This window comes from Monodon monoceros, unplaced genomic scaffold (genome assembly GCF_005190385.1).
Source record: "Monodon monoceros isolate NGI ecotype Baffin Bay Population unplaced genomic scaffold, NGI_Narwhal_1 Super_Scaffold_7, whole genome shotgun sequence".
NCBI lineage: Eukaryota > Metazoa > Chordata > Mammalia > Artiodactyla > Monodontidae > Monodon > Monodon monoceros.
In genome coordinates, this window is record NW_021703784.1 from 95,710,768 (window position 1) to 95,723,500 (window position 12,733).

Sequence of the window (12,733 nt, forward strand, 5' to 3'; positions counted from 1 at the left end):
ATAAAAAAGATGGATAATACACATCTTTGGGAGAGTCTGGAAAAACAGACACTCTCATATATTGCTAGTTGAAATGTAAATTTGTACAATCTCTCTGATGAGAAAATTGTCAGTAACTATCAAAATCATAAATGTACGTTTCTTTAATCCATCAGTTCTACTTCTAGGATTTTTGCCTATAGTTGATATATTTATCAATGTGTGAAATAATATAAATAGAGGTTTACTTATGAGAGCAAAACTTTGGAAACAATCTGTATTTATCAAGAGGGGTCCGATTAAGTTAATTACGGTACATGCATGCAAAGAAATATTAGGCAGCTGTAAGCAAGAATGAGGAAGCAGGGGCTTCCCTAGTAGTGCAGTGGTTAAGAATCTGCCTGCCAATGCAGGGGACACGGGTTCGAGCCTTGGTCCGGGAAGATCCCACAGGCCGTGGAGCAACTAAGCCTGTGCGCCACAACTCCTGAGCCTGCGCTCTAGAGCCCGCGAGCCACAACTACTGGAGCCCTCGTGCCTAGAACCCGTGCTCTGCAACAAGAGAAGCCACGACAACGAGAAGCCCGCGCACCACAACGAAGAGTAGCCCCCGCTCACCACAACTAGAGAAAACCCGCGCACAGCAACAAAGACCCAATACAGCCAAAAATAAAAACAAATGTTAATTAATTTTTTTTAAAAAAATGAGGAAGCTGCTTATGTATTGATAGAGAAGACTCTTAAAGATAAATTTTAAGGAAAAAAGCAAAATATAGTACAAAGTGAAAAGTATGTTATGATCTGTATAAGTAAAGGAAAAATAATATTTGCGTCTGCATGCCTGCAACATCTCTGGAAGGTTATAAGATATTCTGATCTTCTCTGGGGAGGGTAACTAAGTGACTGGGTATGGGAGGGGGAGGAAATCCTTTCATTATAAACCCTACTGCCTTTTAAATTTTTGAACAATGTGAATGAACTACCTCTTCAAAAATAAATAACATTTAAATTTAAAAATATTCTCGCTTTAGGAAACCACAAACAAAATGAAAAGACAACCTACAGAATGGGAGAAAATATTTGCAAGTGATGCAGCCAACAAGGGCTTCATTTCCAAAATATACAAACAGCTCATACAACTCAACAACAGAAAAACAAACAACCCAATCGAAAAATGGGAAGAAGACCTTAATAGACATTGCTCCAAAGAAGAAATACAGATGGCCAATAGGCACATGAAAAGATGCTCAACATTGCTAATTTTTAGAGAAATGCAAATCAAAACTACAATGAGGTATCACCTCATACTGGTCAGAATGGCCATCATCAAAAAGTCTACAAATAACAAATGCTGAAGAGGGTGTGGAAGAAAGGGAACCCTCCTACATTGTTGGTAGGAGTGTAAACTGGTGCAGCCACTATGGAAAACAGTATGGAGATTCCATAAAGAAAACTAAAAATAGAATTACCATATGATCCAGCAATCCCACTCCTGGGCATATATCCAGACAAAACTCTAATTCAAAAAGATACATGCACCCCGATGTTCATAGCAGCACTATTCACAATAGCTAAGACATGGAAACGACCTAAATGTCCATCGAAAGATGAATGGATAAAGAAGATGTGGTACATATAGACAATGGAATATTACTCAGCCATAAAAAAGAATGAACTAATGCCATTTGCAGCAACATAGATGCAACTAGAGATTATCATACTAAGTGAAGTAAACCAGAAAGAGAAAGACAAATATCATATGATATCACTTATATGGGGAACCTAAAATATGACACAAATGACCCTATCTATGAAACAGAAACAGGATCACAGACATAGAGATCAGACTTGTGGTTGCCAAACGGGAGGGGATTTGGGAAGGGATGGAGTGGGAGGTTGGCATTAGCAGATGTAAGCTATTATATATAGGATGGATAAACAACAAGGTCCTACTGTATAGCACAGAGAACTATATTCAATATCCCTATGATAAATTATAATGGAAAAGAATAATTTAAAAAAAGAACACATATATGTATATAACCGAATCACTTTGCTGTGGAGCAGAAATTAACACAACATTGTAAATCAACTATTCTTCAATTTAAAAAATACTAATTAAGAAAAAAATAAATAAAAAATATTCTCTCTTTATAAAGGAAATATTTTTGCATTAAAGTTTTTATTTCTGACTTCTCTTGGAAAAGGAGGCTGTTGGCAATATGTAGGCCCACACCTGCTTATGGCAATGGTTGGCTGGAGCTGAGTAGGGGCTGCCCCTTTAGAGCAGGAAAACTTGCCCTCATTTACTGCAGTTCTCACCACTCCCTGTTGCTTCTGGCTGGGCCAGTTTCACTTGCCTTTTTAGCTGCCTAGCCCTGTAAGAGACCCCTGCTCTGGAGTCTCTTTGAATTTGCTACCTTCCTATCTTGCAGACCCTCTCCTTTCCTTTCTTCCCCAGGGTCAGAGACATAGATGTGCACCTGCCTGGGAGGTGTGACAGTGCCTGGTCCCTCCTCAGGACCCCTCCAGGCACTTCTCAGGTGAGAATAGAGATTTGAATATGAAAATTTTTAGCCAAGGACCTGACACATGGTAAGCATTCCTAACAAACCTGGACCACAATAACATGGTGGTCAACGTCACCATCATCATCAAAGCCAGCGTCTCGCATGTAAGGATGAACCCACTGAAGGGATGCCCAGCAATTTCAGGTGGTACTAAATAACAATAAATCATAAGCTGAGAAAACATTTCCCTTTGCAACTTCTTTTGATCCTTCTTGATTTCTCCAGGGCAAAGTATCAGTTTGGTGCTAATCAGTGTTTAATACCTAACACATGTTAATTTCCACTTTTAACAAGGAATGAGGAGGCACAGAAGGAAGGAAGTACAGAGACTTCAGCAGGCGGAAGCTGCTAGAATTTAGGAACGTCGTTTGTTTTCATTGCATTTCTCTTATAGGTACGTTCATTCCATGGCTGCATTCTGACTTTCATGGACCCTAGGCACTTTTGCCTTGGTGAGCCACCTTCCTGCATTAAAAAAAATTAAAAATTACATTTCAAGACTTTATTGGTATAAATAAGAATATAATCTAGACTGGTTTCGTTATTGCATTTATTTTTTCTTCTGATTTTAAAACAAATTAAAATTAAAGCATTTTCATAGGCCCCTAAAAGTACTCTGGGCTCAAGGCCCTGTGTCTGGTTGGCCCCGATTCATTCTATTTATGGTGAGGGCTACCGATTTTCCATTTACAAAGGAGAATTCAAGTTTCCTTTTTATATAGGTGTATTCAAGTAAACAAAATGAGTCCATTAGTCAGCTCAGGCTGCCATAAAAATATCGTAGACTAGGTGGCCTAAACAATAGAATTTCATTTTCTCACAGTCCTGGAGGCTGGAAGTCCAAGATCAGGGCGCCAGCACAGAAGAATGTTCAGGGAGGTCCCTCTCCTCTGTGTCTTCACGTGGAGGAGGTGTAGGTGTTGCAGGAAGGGGGACCCCTTCCAGGGCCCAAGAGTGGGCTCTTGTCTAACACTCGAAAATGAATGTCCGAGGAGACACGCGTGCTGACAAAGCAGGAGACTTTATCGGGAAGCGGAACCTGGGTGGGGTCCAGGAGGGTGAGGGAACCCAGGAGGACTGCTCTGCCACGTGGCTCACCGTCTCCAGGTTTATGGGAATGGGCTCAGTTTCCGGGTTGTCTCTGGCCAATGACTCTGGCTCAGGGTCCATCCTGGTGGTGCGCGCATCGCTCAGCCAGGATGGATTCCAGCGAGAAGCCTTCTGGAGGTTGGTAGGACGTATAGACTGGAGTCCCCTCTCTCCTTTTGACCTTTCCCGGATTCTTCTGGTTGGTGGTAGCTTGTTAGTTCAGCATTCCCTACCAGGACCTCCTGTTTAAGATACCTCATGCAAGTGGCTACTACCTCGCCTGTCCAGGGCAGGCAGTTTCAGTCAGTGTTTGCCCTAACATGTGTGTGTGTTTCTTCCTCTTCTTAGACGGCCACCCTCCTATTGGATTAGGACCCCATCCTTATGACCTCACTGAACTTTAATTACCTCCTAAAGACTATCTCCAGGTAAAATCACATTGGGGTTAGGGCTTCCACATAGGAACTTGGAGGGGGTCGGGGAGACACAATTCAGTCCACAGCAAATATGAAAGTACATACTAGTACAGCGGTGCGAGAATATGGCAAAAATAAAAGTCCACTGTTTTAGGGGCTTCCCTGGTGGCACAGTGGTTAAGAATCCGCCTTCCAATGCAAGGGACACGGGTTCAACCCCTGGCCCGGGATGATCCCACATGCAGCTGTGTAACTAAGCCCGTGTGCCACAACTACTGAGCCTATGTTCTAGAGCCCGCGAGCCACAACTACTGAGCCCGCGCTCCTAGAGCCCGTGCTCCCAACAAGAGAAGCCACCGCAATGAGAAGCCCACACAACACAACGAAGAGTAGCCCCCGCTCGTAGTAACCAGAGAAAGCCCATGTGCAGCAATGAAGACCCAATGCAGCCAAAAATAAGAATAAATAATAAAACAAGTAAATTTATTTAAAAAAAAAAAAAAAGTCCACTGTTTTACAGATGAGGAGACTGAGGTCTGGGAATATAAAGCCTTGTGGAGCCAGGACCGGAATTTCTAAGCTTTGTCCACCCTTCAGGACAATTTGTGACAAGGCACTTCCCAGGAATAGGATTATCCCTTCCCCACTGGCTTAGGTGGTCTGCACAGGGATGCAGGACTTACCCCACAGCCTGCTCTTGTCAAGCCCTTGGGCCTGGGGAGTTCACTGCCCAGAGGACCCTACCAGGAAATTACATCAGAAATGGGTTTTGCTGGCACTTCCCCCGTGGCGCAGTGGATAAGACTCCGTGCTCCCAATGCAGGGGGCCTGGATTCAATTCCTGGTCAGGGAACTAGGTCGCACATGCATGCTGCAACTAAGAGTTTGCATGCCACAGCTAAGACCCGGAGCAACCAAATAAATAAATATTTTTTTTAAAAAAAGAAATAGGTTTTGTTTCCATCAGAGCACTGCTTTAAAAACCATTCAGAGAGGCCAACAAAGGACAAAGTCCCTTTAAATCCAGGCGGCGGCACCTTGTTAAAAAAACAGTAAAAAAGAAATGAAGGAGCTTTGAAGAAGAGTAAACCAGCATTCTGAAGGGGGCTCTTCAAAGGCCTGAAAGCTGACTCTGGTCACCCAGGTAGCCACATCCTGATCAGAGCACACATCCTGAGGTGGAAAGAAGGGCCCTGGCTACCCCATCCTCTCAGGGTTTTGTTCCCTCTTCCTTTTCCATTTTAGCCTAAAGGAGAAGAGGCTGAGGGGAAGGTCCAGAGACCTAGCAGGAGAGCCAGAATCCACCGATGAATCCAGCTTTCCGGGTCAGCTCTCTGGATGGCAAATTAGAATGGCGTTAAAAAAAAAAAAAAAAAAATTAGAATGGCGTTGCGGATGAAAGGGTAGTCTTTGAAAATGCAAACAGGACAAGAGTTCTTTGAGGTGGGAGCTTTTGCCACTTGTCTGAGCTGCACCGTGGCCAGAAGCGTGGCCCAGAGAAGCCCTAGGGAGCTTCTGACTAAATGAAAAGACAGCGGGGTTTGGATCCCCAACGAATACCCTGGGATGAGGTGAAGCGATGATAGAATACGGTTAGGATGGATGGAAAGCATCAATCCAGCCCTATTTGTAATATTAAAGAAAATTTTACCAAAAGATCATTTTATTGTAGCACACAGGTAAATGAAGGCAATTAATGTTAATGTTTAAATTTCTATGTATTTAGTAAGGTATGAAAATGAGAGTAACTTGGGGCTAGCAGTTACAAGGAAAGCATGACTGAAATATATTGGGGTGAGGGTGGGATCTAGAGCATTGCCTCCACAGCCTTGAATGGTTAATGTGCTCCTGGTGTAGCTGTTTCTCTGGGATTTGGGAGAGGGCTTGCTCTCCTCTGCTCCACTCCCACCTCCCTGTAATATCTTTGTGTCTCTCCTCTCTCTTAGCCTCATCACTTCTTTAGAGGAGGTAATGGGCATCACCAGCCTCCTGGTTGCAGCTGCCAAAGGTGCCTACTTGGGTGGGTGTGCAGGAGGAAATAACTGCTAGAAGGCATGGTAGGACAATTTCATCTGTGTCCTTTTTTTTTTTTAAATATTTATTTATTTGGTTGCGCTGGGTCTTAGTTGTGTCACGTGGGCTCCTTGGTTGCGGCATGCACGTGGGATCTAGTTCCCTGACCAGGGATCGAGCCCGGGCCCCCTGCATTGGGAGCGCAGAGTCTTATCCACTGCGCCACCAAGGAAGTCCCTCATCTGTGTCCTTGATGGCCCATGTCAAAAGAGTCATCCAATCAGTCAACAAATATCTGTTGAGTTTCTGCTGTGTGCCGGGTGGTGGGCTGAAAGGAAGTTGCATGGAGCAGAAATGGAATCTGAGCCTCTCACAAGGCAGGCAAGAACTGTGATTGCAAACCCTGAGGATGTGTCACATTAGCCCCCAGCCACAGCAGAAGTTAGCAGTTGATACCAGTGTGCCATTGGTGTGCTTCTTTTCATACCCGTTCTTCCTGTTTGTGGGTAGTTTTCGTCCTTTAACTCACTGAGATAAAGGATGGAAAGGGATCAGAAAGATGGAATTGTTAGGGACCAACGGGTGGAATCCCTTTGTTGATTGAAAAAAAAGCTCAATGTGAGTTAAGTTTTCTTTGGGGTAAAATGAGGACTGTAGGGAATTCCCTGGCAGCACAGTGGTTAGGACTCTGAGCTTCCAACCTGATCTGGTTCAATCCCTAGTTGGGGAACTAAGATCCACAAGCCACACAGTGCAGCAAAAAAAAAAAAAAAAAAAAAAAAAAAATGAAGACTATAGCCTGGGACATAGCATTTCAGATAGCTCTGAGAAACTGCTCCAAAGAGGTAGAAGGTGTTGACTGAAAAAAATGCACAACCTACAAGCTGAGAGTTATGTTTTATTTGGTGGACATTCTGAGGACTTCAAGCCCAGGAGACAGGACTCTCAGATCACTCTGAGGGACTGCTCTGAAGAGGCGAGCAGTGAGGGAAGGATACATAGGACTTTTTGCAACAAAGACCAGGTAGTCAGAACATCAAAAGATTACTGTTGATTAAAGAAAATCAGATATCTCAAGTTAAGGAATTTAGTGCTTTTCTTTGTAAGGGAAGATGCAAAATCCGGGCTCATTGAAACCATTCCTCTGGTGTGCACCTAGGCTGTCTGGGGCCAGCATCCTGTGTTTTCTCATCCTGGGTCTCCTCCGGGTGTACTCGTAAGGGGTGGCTGCATTAGCGGGCATTGCTTCCACCCTGAGCTCCCTCAGGGCTCACCATCGGGGTGGCTGTAATGCGATAGCTTGATGGCTGCAACATCCTTTGTCTACAGATATGGCAGGCAATATTTTATTCAAAGAGGGAAGGCCAGTGTTCTCTATGATTTTAGTGAAGGGGGCACGTACAGTCAAGACACATGTTGGCAGAGGCTGGCTGCTTGTCACGAGGAGCAGATGTCACATTTAATGATTTCAGTGCTTTTCTAGATACGAGGAAATGCAAGCATTGGGCTCATAAAATCTTCTCCTGAAAATATCTAACTTGCTGAAAGTCTGCTCTGCCAGTTTTTCCCAGAGCAGTGTGCCTCGCTCCTAATCTCCACCCTGAACTCCCTGCAGAGGCTAGTGGCTTCATCCTTGTACAGGCAGATGGCGAATGCCAATTTTTAGTTAGCACCCTCTCACTGGGTGAAGAACATTTATACTAGACTCATTCACCCAACTCCTATCCCAGTCACACACACGGTTGTCAGTGATCACTACACACAATCATTTGAGATTCTCAGCAGTTCATCCAGCTCCTGTGAGGAGTCCCCACCCTCAGGACTTCTGTCTTTTAATTTAGGCAAGATGTATCCACTTATTCAACAAACAGTTACTGAATCTCTTCTAGATGGTGAGCACCGTATGATGTGTCAGGAATAGAATGGTGAACAAGACAGGTGGGATCCCTGCCTTCAGGTGGTTCACAGTCTAGAGGGGAAGACAAATAACAATCAAGGGAACAAGGAGCAAACAAAATGATAGCCCTCTTGTGATAAACGTAACGAGGAAAGCCAAAGGGCAGTATGGCAGAGAATAACAGTGAAGGTGGTCAGAAAGCCTGCTCTGAGGAGGAATATTTAAAGGTTCAAACCCACCTGAAGGATGAACCGGCCACACAGAAAGTTGGTGAAAGAAAAGTCCTGGCACGGGAAGAACAAGGAGAGAGGTAGGAAAGAGTATGCATAGTCTAGAAACTGTCAGAAGGCTGGGGGCCAGATGGAATAAGAGGGGTGTTGAGTAACACAAGAGGAGATTGGACAGGGAGACAGAGGTAAGCTGGACCAGTCTCATAGGCCAGAGAGGCTGGAGAATTTTGATTTTATTAGAAGTGTGGAGAGAAAGCCTTTGAAATGGCTTCCCATCAGAATGGTCTCCCATGGAAAATCAACTCATATTCTTTACAGTTCTGGTTGTGGCATGGCGAATGCATGGAAGAGGCAGCGTGGGAGCATGCGAGCCAGTTAGGAAGGTATTCAGTGGTCCAGATGAGGTATGACTGTGGCTAGACTGGGGGTCATGCCTCAGAGAAGAGGAGTGGATTCAGGATACATTCTGATGTTACTGGAAGGCTTGCTTAATGGGCTGGATATAAGGAAAGATCAATCTTCCCTAGACCCTCTGGTGAGAGGTTAGTCAGTCTTCTACCACCTTCTAGCCTCACACACAGAACCTGACGTGGAGGTAGAGGGTTCAAATTAGGATCTAAGGTTTTTCTTTTAATATTTATTTGTTTATTTGGCTGTGCCAGGTCTTAGTTGCAGCGTGCGGGATCTCTAGTTCCCTGACCAGGGATCGAACCTGGGCCCCCTGCTTTGCGAGCACGGAGTGTGAACCACTGGACCACCAGGGAAGTCCCTAAGATTTTTTTTACCTTTTTATTTTACATTGGAGTATAGTTGATTAACAATGTTGTGACAGTTTCGGGTGTACAGCAAAGTGATTCCGTTATACATATACATGTGTCTATTCTTTTTCAAATTCTTTTCCCATTTAGATTGTTACATAATATTGAGCAGAGTTCCCTGTGCTATACAGTAAGTCCTTGTTGGTTAGGATCTAAGATTGAAGACCCAAACCCAACCAAATTCAATGTAACTGGAGCTGTAAAGTAGATACAAAATCCAAGACTGCTAGTCAGTGATAAAACTAGGCCTTGCTACATAAACAGAAGAAAGGGGAAACTAGACACAAAAAAGATTTTTAGTGACATTGATCAAACTAAAATATAAACTACATCTAATAGCATAAAATGTAACAAGCACCTAGGAAAAAAATGAACAAAAACAGGTGGGATACATCTACAGAAAAAAATTAACAGCTATACTGAGAGATATTAAAGAAGACCCAAATAACTGGAAAGCTATAATATATTCATTAATTGGAAGAGCTGTCAATTATCCTCCCAAATAATCTATAGATGTAAATTAATAGCAGTCAAAAATCCCAACAGATTTTTTTGTTTTTTTCGTGGAACATGACGAACGGATTCTAAATACATATAGAAATGCAGGGATCAAGAAAAGCAATGAGGGGATTCCCTGGTGGCGCAGTTGTTGAGAGTCCACCTGCCAATGCAGGGGACACGGGTTCGTGCCCCGGTCCAGGAAGCTCCCACATGCCGCAGAGCAGCTGGGCCCGTGAGCCATGGCCGCTGAGCCTGCGCGTCTGGAGCCTGTGCTCTGCAAGAGGAGAGGCCACAACCGTGAGAGGCCCACTTACCGCAAAAAAAAAAAAAAAAAAAAAAAAAAAAGAACAATGACACTCTTCTTTTTTTTAAATTTATTTATTTTTGGCTGCATTGGGTCTTCACTGCTGCGTGTGGGCTTTTCTCTAGTTGTGGTGAGCGGGGGCTACTCTTCGTTACGGTGTGTGGGCTTCTCATTGTGGTGGCTTTTCTTGTTGCAGAGCATGGGCTCTAGGCACGCGGGCTTCCGTAGTTGTGGCTCGTGGACTCTAGAGTGCAGGCTCAGTAGTTGTGGCACACGGGCTTTGTTGCTCCGTGGCATGTGGGAACTTCCTGGACCAGGGCTTGCACCTGTGTCCCCTGCATTGGCAAGCGGATTCCTAACCACTGCACCACCAGGGAAGCCCTGCAATGACACTCTTGAAGGAGAAAAAAGTGGGGGGACTTGGTCTACCAGATACCAAAATTTATAAGTGATGTTGTCACAATTTGAGATCCACACAGGAAAACAAGCAAGTTGTACCCCTACTTCACATCACACCAAAAAAATGAGTCCCAGGTGATTCTAAACTTAAATCTGAAAGCTCCCCCACCTAAAAAAAAAAAAAAAAAGTTTGGATGACAAAACAAGAGAATACATTATTAACCCCATATGGAAACATTTTATGAACAAATGCAAAATCATGCTAATCGTAAGGGGAGGGAGTGATAAATTTGACCATATTACAGTGAATAATTTTTATTCTTCAAAAGACAGCATTAATAGAAGGAAAAGACCAACCACAGAAGAGAATATATTTGCAACACAGATAACTGACAAAAGACTTATATCCAAAAGGAACTCCTAATTTAAAAGTCTCAATAGATAAATCAGCAAGTATCAGTAAAGGTAGACTAACAGCTATGACGACCAACCCCCAAATCTCAGTGCTTTATACAATAGAAGTTGTAGTTTATTTTTTGCTTAGGTGAGGTCCAAAATTGATGTTCTTGACCACAGGAGGCTCTGCGCCACAAAGTTACTTGGGTACCCAGGCTGACAGACACTCAGCTGCCTTCATCATGAGGCCTCCAAAGGCACCCTGGACATCAACATCTAGCCAGCAGATGGGGGAGAAAGGAGAGTCTCATGGGTGGCGGATTTTTCAAGGCCAGGCCTAGAAATAGCTCATGTCACTTCTGCTAGCATTTCCTTAGCTAGATCTTAGCCACCTGGCTCACATAGCTGCAAGGGAAGCAGGGAAATGCAGTCGAGCAGTACAGCCAGGAGAAAAAGGAAACAACTTTGATGAACAGCCAATCGGTTTCTGCCACAAGACATTTCACCAAAGAAAAAAACACAAACGGACAATGCTCATGAAAAAGTGCATATGGTCTCATTAGTGATCAAGGACATAAAAATTAATAGCATGATGTGCAGCCACTGTTGAAGACAGTATAGAGGTTCCTCAGAAAACTGAAACTAGAATCACCATATGATCCAGCAATCCCACTCCTGGGCATATATCCAGAGAAAACTATAATTCAAAAAGATACAGGCACCCCTACGTTCATTGCAGCACTATTCACAATAACCAAGACATGGAAGCAACCTAAGTGTCCATCGACAAAGGAATGGACGAAGAAGATGTGGTATGTATATACGATGGAATACTACTCAACCATAAAAAAGAATGAACTAATGCCATTTGCAGCAACATGGATGCAACTAGAGATTATAATACTAAGTGAAGTAAGTCAAAAAGAGAAAGACAAGTACCATATGCTGTCACTTATATGTGAAATCTAAAATATGACACAAATGAAGCTATCTATGAAACAAACAGAATCACGGACATAGAGAACAGACTGGTGGTTGCCAAGGGGGAGGGGGTTTGGGGATGGAATGGAGTGGGAGGTTGGGGTCAGCAGATGTAAGCTATTATATATAGGATGGATAAACAACAAGGTCCTACTGTATAACACAGAGAACTATATTCAGTACCCTATGATAAACCATAATGGAAAAGAATATTAAAAAAAGAATGTATATATATGTATAACTGAATCACTTTGCTGTACAGCATTGTAAATCAACTTTACTTAAATGAAAAAAATTAAGACTATAATGAGATATTAATAGACTGACTAAAAGTTTAAATTATGGCAATACCAGGTGTTGGTGAGAATTTGATGGAATACTAGCTTTTTGTTTTAAACGCCTCCCATTCCACTGGTGAGGGAGGGATTCCTGCCCTATAGTTAGGGGGATCACTAAACACACAACACTTGACACTTGGACAGATAAGATCAACAGCAGCTTATTGGTCACATATACTCACATCCTGAGGGATGAGGACATCCCATGCCATACAGGGCCACACAGAGCAGAGGGGCTGTGGGAAGCAGGCTTTGTGGTATCAGGAAGATGGAGTGCCCTCTGGCTCCCCTGGTAAGATATGATTGATATGTTTGAATAATTCTACAGGCTGACAGGAAACTGAATCCCAGTACTCAGAGGTAATCAGGAACTGTGCCTGGTCCCCTGGATAAGGAGGGTTGTTTGCCTAGGGGACCTTTTCCAATGGAACAGAGTGAGGAGATGGACTTGCACTTAGGCCACTAAAGGCCCTCTCTGTTTTGCCACCTGTCAATGTCAAGTGCATAATAAGCCTTAATTTTAGGTCTGTATAAGTCAGGGTTATCCAGAGAAACAGAACCAACAGGATGTGTGTGTATGTGTATACTACATACATATACAAATATAAATCAGTGGACTTGGAGTAAAGCAGATTTCCCTCTGTAATGTGGGTGGACCTCATCTAATCAGGTGTAGACCTTAGTAGAACAAAGACTGGCTTCCTCTCTCTCTCCATATATATAAATATATATATATATATAATATTCTCTATAAATCCGCCTGCCAGTGCAGGGGACACGGGTTCGAGCCCTGGTCTGGGAG